The following is a 7,908-nucleotide window of genomic DNA, read 5'->3' as shown; positions in this document are numbered from 1 at the left end:
TTCAACTCCATCTTCATTAGTTTCAATACCTATGGAGTCAAAAACCTTCTTAATATAAAGGGCCACCCCTCCACCTCTTCTCCCTTTTCTGTCTCTTCTGAAGAGCTTGTAGCCATCGAGTGCAGTGGTTCGGCTTTTCCAATGGGTGCAGCTCCGGCCAGCCCTGCCGCCACTACAACCCGGGGGCCACTTTGCCAGAGGCGTGAGCAAACCCGACCACGGTGCGGATAGTGCGCAGAATAGAAAGGCGGGACTCTCAGGATGTGCAACCAAGGGGTGCGTGTTCCCCAAGGCAGCGCTCCGAGAGAGACGCTGACCTCGGGATGCCACGGCTCTTTATTGAGTGGGTTACAGGGGTGGGATTGCGTGGGACCAATCACAACCTTTTGCCAACGTATAATGAGGGAATGCACAACTTTTGAACCAATAATAAGTAACTTGGGGAGGAGGAATACATGATGAGGGGGTGGGGAAGTTATATAACTTAAAGATTGACACTTAACAGAAAAGTGGTAAACAACTATTATGGGATAGGGTTACCAGGACAACCAAGGTTTTGGCGGGAAAGTCTGAGGGAAGGAGAGAAGGGGAGAAGGAGAGGGAAGGAGAGGCCATCTTAAACAATAGTAATAATTACAAATTATAAAACACAACTTATAAAACCAAACTGGAGCAGTGAAAACCCAACTGGAATTGAATTTAAGCACCACCACAATCGAGTGCAGTGCTCTAGCTATGTGAGTCATCCCACCACGTTTCTGTGATGGCGACTACATCATAGCTATGCTGTTGCACCATGACCTCCAGCTCTTCCTGTTTGTTACCCATGCTGCGTGCATTGGTGTACATGCACTTCAGCTGGGCTACTGATTTCACCCCTAACTCAATCTTAGCACCCTTGGACCTGCTTCCGGGAAGCCTAGCTGCATCCCCTTCCCCCTTCAAATCTAGTTTAAAGCCCTCTCAACGAGGTCTGCCAGCTCCTGAGCCAAGAACCTTCTACCCTTAACAGAGACATGTATCCCATCTGGTTCCAAAAGAGCAGGTGCCATGAAAGTTGCGCTGTGATCAAAGAATACGAAATTTTGTCGACGACACCAACTTTTAAGCCACTTGTTAATGATGTGAGTTCTCCTATTTCTTCCATCATTTTTCTCTGCCACCAGAGGGACTGAGCAGAACACTACCTGGGTCCCTGTCTTATCAACCACATGATCCAATGCCCTAAATTCCCTTTTAATTGCCTTGACACTCCTCTTCTCAATCTCATCACTGCCAGCCTGGAGTATCAGCAGTGGGTAATAATCAGTGGGCTGAATCAACCCAGGAAGTCTCTTAGTAATATCCTTTATCCAGGCCCTAGGGAGGCAGCAGACTTCCCTGTGGGATGGGTCTGGGTGACATATGGGGCCCTCTGTTCCCTTCAGAAGGGAGTCACCTACTACAATTACCCTTCTTTTCTTCTTGATGTTAGAGGTGGAGATTCGTCTTACAGATGAATCCAAATAGGGAGGCTCACTGGGCAGATAATGTTCCTCTATTATGTCACCCCATTATTGTTTTATTGATATTGGTGTAAGTTTAGCACTGTCTTTTGTAATACTTATCTGGAACTGGAAAATGTTGTCACAGATGGTGATATTAACTTCTTTGTCAAAAGAACATGGCAAGGCATTGAGGGATACATATCGTAGAGATTGGGAAGAAGAATTTTTGTATTAAGTAAAAGAATTTACTGATTTTCTAGAAAGGCGGGAACTGAGAGAAGAGGATAGAAATTAGAGGGTGATTGATTACAAATAGGTACTTAATGCATATTGTGCTGCATTTACAATATACTGTGCTGACTGCTTGCGAAAAGAAGACAGGGTGTATGTGCAAAGGTTACATGAAAGAATGTGAGGATGTGTAATAAGGAGAAAGACTGCTTACCAAAAGCAAGACAAAGAATGCTTAACTTGCAAAACTACCGAGATAACAGAGCTCTTTGGACCCCTAAAACCAGAGTAAACCAAACTGAGGGTTTGGACTGTGACCAGGGGATCAGAGAGCATGCACAAGAAGGTGAGGTGAAAAGTTCAACCTTGATGAAGACAACTTACTTCCTGCCATATGACCACTGAGCAACTACTGAGCGACCACCAGGGAATCAGTGTGCAAGTGCAAAAGACTGATAAAATAATTAGCATACAGAGCGGGCCTTAGGCGGAGCTAGGAAATGAATATGCATAGATGTATTGCAAAACAATGCACATGTAACATTTTAGAGGATAACAGAGAATGTGAGTGAGCGAGTGACTGCGCATGCCTTTGGGAGCTATCCTGCATCACATCTGGCACCAAAAAATACATACCTACTCTCCAACTAACTCTTATTAGTTGTGGAGTCTTTTTTTCCACAAATCATTAGCTTTTGCAACTTATTATTAACCACAAAGATTTTGATATAGTGCAATTTGTAATTTCTTTTAACTGATTTTTGGTATAGTATAATCTGTCATCTTATGTATGCACCGTATAGTTTATATAAGTAGTAGTGTGATAAATACATACTATATCTTAGGCCTTAGCATAATATTAAAATAGAAACTATGTAATGTTAAAATGCTTTTATTTGTGTAGCTAACTCAGATAGCAGTGTGAAATAGTGTTGTGGTTTGAAAGCAAAATGAATGAGAGGCTCCAAGTCAGAGATATAATTTAATAAGAAGAAAGGTAAAAAGGTAAAAATAAAATAAAATAAATGCAATAACACAAAGGACCACTGAGAGAGTCAGAATACAACCTGAGCAGGATGGTGGAAGCAGTCCCGGTGAGGTGCTCTTCCTTAAGCAGTGATCCTGTAGAAAGGTTTGAGAGCTCTGGTCCTCTGGGAATCCAGTGGGTAAGTGCCCTTGCACTGTCCCACATACCAGTTTATATCCAGGTGAGAATGCTTGGCTCCTCCCCCTGGGCAGAGCATCTCACAATAGGATGAGGAGTGTGAAGTGGGTCCTTGATGGCCCATTAACAGAGATAACCCCTGGAGGGAGTTACCTGTGACTCATGGGCAAGGCGTTAATGGGCCATTAGCAGAAGACTCCCAAAAGGCCACTAGCAGAAGAGGCAGGGGGTTTGGGAAAACACTAGCCCACCTGGTTTCAACAGTCCATGAAGATGGTGATAGAATAAATACTTTGTGTACATCCTACACTGCAACCCAGGACAAATAGCTATGTTGATTCTCACATTTGTGGACTATCTTAGCTGAATGATAACAGTGACAAAAACCATGACACCAAGAGAAAAAATTATGGACTGTCTGGTTATCAGTGTTTAAAAAAGGACTGCAATATGATATTGGCTTTTGCATTTATATATTGGTTTTTGCATTGATCATAAGTATTTAGATATAGTATAATATATACCTTTATTTATCTATTTGTTAGTTGTCCTGGTTTAGGGAAAATTTGGGAGGAAACCTCCGAATGGGGTTCTTCTGGAGAACAAACCCAAATGGCCCCTCCCCCCAGCTGGTCTGGGAAAAGAACTTCCCCAGAGAAAAGTGGAAAAAAATATTTATTTAAACAATCAAAATGTCCACAAGCATAAATAATGAATAATATGAAACAATAAACTCTCTTGCCACTCCAAAGAGAGATGGCAAAACTGACGAAGTCCTTGCCGTGGGTGTAGCTTGGTTCTCTCAGTCTCCCACCAGTCCCAGTCCCTCCGGAGGTCCAGGCCCTGGTGGGCCACAGGTGTGAGCCCTCAGTGCGCCTCTGGGTTTTTCAGTCCAGAGCAGATTTAAACAGTCCCAAGAAAAAGGAAAAAAACAGTCCAGGGAACTTCTCCGCTTCAGCTAGCTAAACTAACTAAAAGCACAGGAGATCTCTGTCCCACCACTGTCTGTGCCTCAGATGAACATACAGTCCAAAGGAAAAAAAATGCAGGAGTGAACGCTGTTTTTCAAAACAAACTGCACGCTTCTTCTTTTCTTGCTTTGCTTTCAGAACCAGTCTTAAAGGCACAGAACTCAATATACAGCACACACAGAACAGACAATTGGGGATACAAGCATCATAGTCACCCTAGGACAGTATAACGTAATCTACCAGTTGAAGTATTCTAGAGAGTGGTTTCCCCAGGGAAGGAGAAAACCACTGCTTGATGCCCTGGGAAACCCCTTTCTAAGTACAGTAAGCAAAAGGCTTACTTACATGTTCCCTCAGTTCAAGCATGCAAATTGTTGCTAGAAGGTTCCTCGTTCTTTGTGTTACCATAGGTTGATTTTTGGTGCAGGAATTTTAATATTCCTAATCATTCTCCCCTATTGGACCCTTCCCTCAGACCCTGCCTTAACTCCTTCCCACACCGGAATGTATAAATACCCCTGTCTGACCCTAGCCTCATGCTATTTGCCCCTTGTTACTGCCTTGTTCCACTTCGCTCCAAATAAAGTGTACACCTTATTGTTTGTTATTTTTGCATAATTAAAATTCTGTTTCTGGACAATTGGATCAAGGCTGCCTCTCTCTATCAAGTTGCCATTGGGGCAGAGTCCCGAGGAAACTCAAAGGGGTCCGATTGTCTGGGCTCGGACCCCCAGAAGTTTCAAAGTATGTACTGCATAGCTTATAGAAATAGTAGTGTGGTGAATATACGATATTATAAACCTTAACTAAACACTGGGTGTTAAAATACCTCTATGTAACCAAAACAAATGGTGTAAGGCAATCATGTTACCTCCCTTCTCTGCTGACTGAATTCTCGAAGTGATAAGATGACCATGACAGAAACCAGAGCACTGGAGGACAATTAGAAAATACCATGTTAAATTTAAAGAGGACATACTAAATCCTTATCAGGGGATGTAAAACAACAGGATGGAGACACAAGGAGGAATAAAATATATTAATTTGACACACAGGATGTCATGCAGATAAGCCAGAGTATGAAGAAACCAAACAGAAGAATTCCCGTAACATCAAACAGTTCACAAGAATGTTTGAATAATGTCCTGACTCTATGAATATGCATGCACCCCAGTAATGTAACAGTATAAAAATAACACTTTTGCGGCCTATTGCCGTGTTCTTTGGCTGTTTGCCAGGGACATTTCTCTTATTTTGTCTTATTAAACTTTTTAAAATTTTTGAAGTTTTATTCTGTTTTTCATATCAGGAAATGTAAAAACAACAGAATGGAGCCTCGAGAAGAAATAAAATATATTGATTTAATCTGCAGGATGGCATGCAGACAAGTCAAAGGTTAAAACCAAGCAGAAGAATTCTTAGAACATCTAAACTCACAGGAATATTTGAATATGTATAACTAATGAGTATGCATTTTAACCCGTATAATGTAAACGTATATAAGAACATTGTTATAAGCTAACGGTGTGCTTTTGGCAGAATGCCAAAGCACCTCTGCATTGGATATTGTTCCTTTTATGCCTTAATAAACTTTTATTAAAAATTTTTAAAAAGTGAGCCGTGTTTCTCACAAGTCCTATCCCGTGTCATCCCGTAGGCCCCTCGACTTTTTTAACCTCTCTCTCTCTTTTTTTTTTTTTTTTTTTTTTTTTTTTTTTAAATGAACGCACACCAGGCGCGCCTTAAAGCCCAGCTCATTTGCTGCCGAGCAGTCAGTCCCCTGCTCGGAGGCAGGTCCCAATGAGCCTCCCCACGCCAGACGCGGAACCGCGGTGGGCTAATTTTTCTCTGTCCTCCGTGCGAGTGGGCTGGGAGGTCTGCCTGAGCCAGAGCCGCGTGGGATGGGGCGCGGAGTGGAGCATCCTCTGTGTTGGCCCCGCCTCCTGCGACTCCTCCGCGACAAGCCGCGCTAACGGCTGGTACACGCAGCCCCGAGACTAGACGAAAATGTACGCAGCTGTAAGAGCAGCAATAAATGGCTGGTTCGCAATGAAAAGAGACGGGGAGGAGCAGTGCCAAAAAAAGTAGACACAGAATCACGGAATGGTTAAGGCTGGAAGGAACCATAGTGCGGTCATCTGGTTCAACCTCCCTGCTCAAGCAGGGTCATCCTAACAATCACGTGTAGCTTAAAAAGTGTTTAGCGCAGCCAGGCAGGCTGCATTTCATTAATTTTTACACCAAGACATATTAAAATTTACTATCCTCCCGTTTCAGTTTAAAAGAATGAGCCCTAAATTGAACAGGCTAGCTACTGTGCAGCTTTAAATCCCTCCAGTTATGAGATTACACTGTTTTTCTAACTGGACGGTGTTTTTATTGCAAGAAACTAAGTCATCTCTTTAGTCAAAAAATGAGGTCAGAGAGAAAAATTTGGCACTTCCTACTGCAGTATATACCACCCTGTCATTATTTCTGCAACCCTGGGAATTTATCTTGGAACTCAGTATTTGTTGCTGCTTGAAGCCAAGTTACCCTCAAAAGGATTTTCTTTTAAAGGCTTTAGAAATGCTGCTTTCCTCCCACCCCCCTCCCCCCTTTTTTTTAATAAGAAAAATATTTATGGATTGCGAGAAAGTTCTGAGCATGTATTTGTCTAAAAGCATTCCGAACGAAAAAAAATCTTGAAGAGAAAATGAAGAAAGGAAGGGAGGCATTCCTTAATGGAAGTATTGCATGCAAAGAAGCCTGTGTCTTTTTAAGGCTCCCCCTAAAAGTGCCCTTGCACACACAAGGGTTGCCTCTCTGGGTGGTCTCTCTACTTTGGTGAGCTGTTGCTAAGCAGTTAATAATAAACATGTTTGCTAAGTATTTTCTATCCTCCATCTCGTAGAAACCCAAACCATCTGAAAGCGCCGGGAGCGGGCTTTCAGCTTCTATTTCCTCCCAGTCTCTCTCTCTCTCATTGCTCCCCCTTCCACCCCTCCTCTTTATCCAAATGTGTTCTTTTTCTTCTTCACCTCTTCTTTTAAGCTGTGGGGCTCCAGCTCGATCCTGCCGGACACACGCCGAGGAAGAGTGCCAGGCAGCAGCTCGCCCGCTGCCGCCGTGGGGCATAGCGCAGAGTCGCGGCTCGCGGGTAGCACCCCGGCGCTGGGACAGTATGGTGCACCGCGGCGAGACAACTCAGCAGCCGCAGCCCGCCGTGCCACTGTCGCGCCGCTGCCGTTGAGCGCTGCCACGGGCAGTGATTTCTCAGAGGCAGCGGCAGCCGCAAGAAGCGGTTTTAACGGGAGCGGAGGAAAGCGCAGCGGCTTCTGGGGCGGGGGAGGGGAGTCGTGCTTGCCCACCCACTCTCCTTGGGTGTGGGAAGTAGTTCTAGCATCTTGGGACTGCGCGCTATGTGGCAATGGGAGGCCCAGGGTGAGACTCGTCAGGAGTGGTGGCAGCCACCGCCCAACGCCCCGCGTGAAGCGGCCACGCAGCGACGGCGGCAGCAGCAGTATCCTGCGGTCTGCAGTGCCGCCAGTTCCCCGCGGGTCCCGCTGGAAGCGACGGCAACATGGCCTCAGCCATTAACGTATTGGAGTCGGAGACGAGTAGCAGTGCAATGGGCGGTGGCCACCCCAGCCGGGCGGCGAGGAGCGATAGCGGGAGGCGGCGAAGGACCGGAGGGAACCAGCGCGCCGCGGCGCCCGATCGGGAGTATCTGCAACGACCAAGCTACTGTGATGCGGCTTTCGCCTTGGAGCAGATCTCAAAGGCGCGTTCAATCTCTCAGGCTTTTTTTTTTTTTGAAATGTAAATACACACTGGTACTATTATTAGGGGGAAGTGTTTTCTCGTGGGGAGTGCAAGGAAGAGATGGAATTAAAACAGCCACCAATAAAATGCTGGGAAAAGGGGAGAGACGTCTGTGACTAGTGCGGGAGAGAGTGCTCTCCTTTCCGTCTTGCAAATGCTTTGTCTGGTGTGAGTGTGTGTGCTGAGGAGCGCTCCTCTAGTTAAATTTCCCAGAGGCAGTTTCACCTCTCGTATAGTTTGTGTTCCGCTC

General features: G+C 45.1%; 1 long non-coding RNA gene across 1 annotated transcript; it reads right to left on the bottom strand.

Annotated features, from left to right (window-relative positions):
• Positions 1–3,541: 3,541 nt before the first annotated feature.
• LOC310922152 lies at positions 3,542–6,954 on the bottom strand. The gene is made up of 2 exons (XR_014592307.1): positions 6,875–6,954; positions 3,542–5,871 (listed from the first exon to the last, which is right to left on the bottom strand). It is a non-coding gene; the product is annotated as an uncharacterized lncRNA (long non-coding RNA).
• Positions 6,955–7,908: the final 954 nt, after the last annotated feature.

This window comes from Zosterops lateralis (assembly GCF_965231275.1).
Source record: "Zosterops lateralis genome assembly, chromosome: W".
NCBI lineage: Eukaryota > Metazoa > Chordata > Aves > Passeriformes > Zosteropidae > Zosterops > Zosterops lateralis.
Note: the sequence above shows the minus strand (reverse complement) of the source record. Positions and strands in the feature narration are given on the sequence as shown.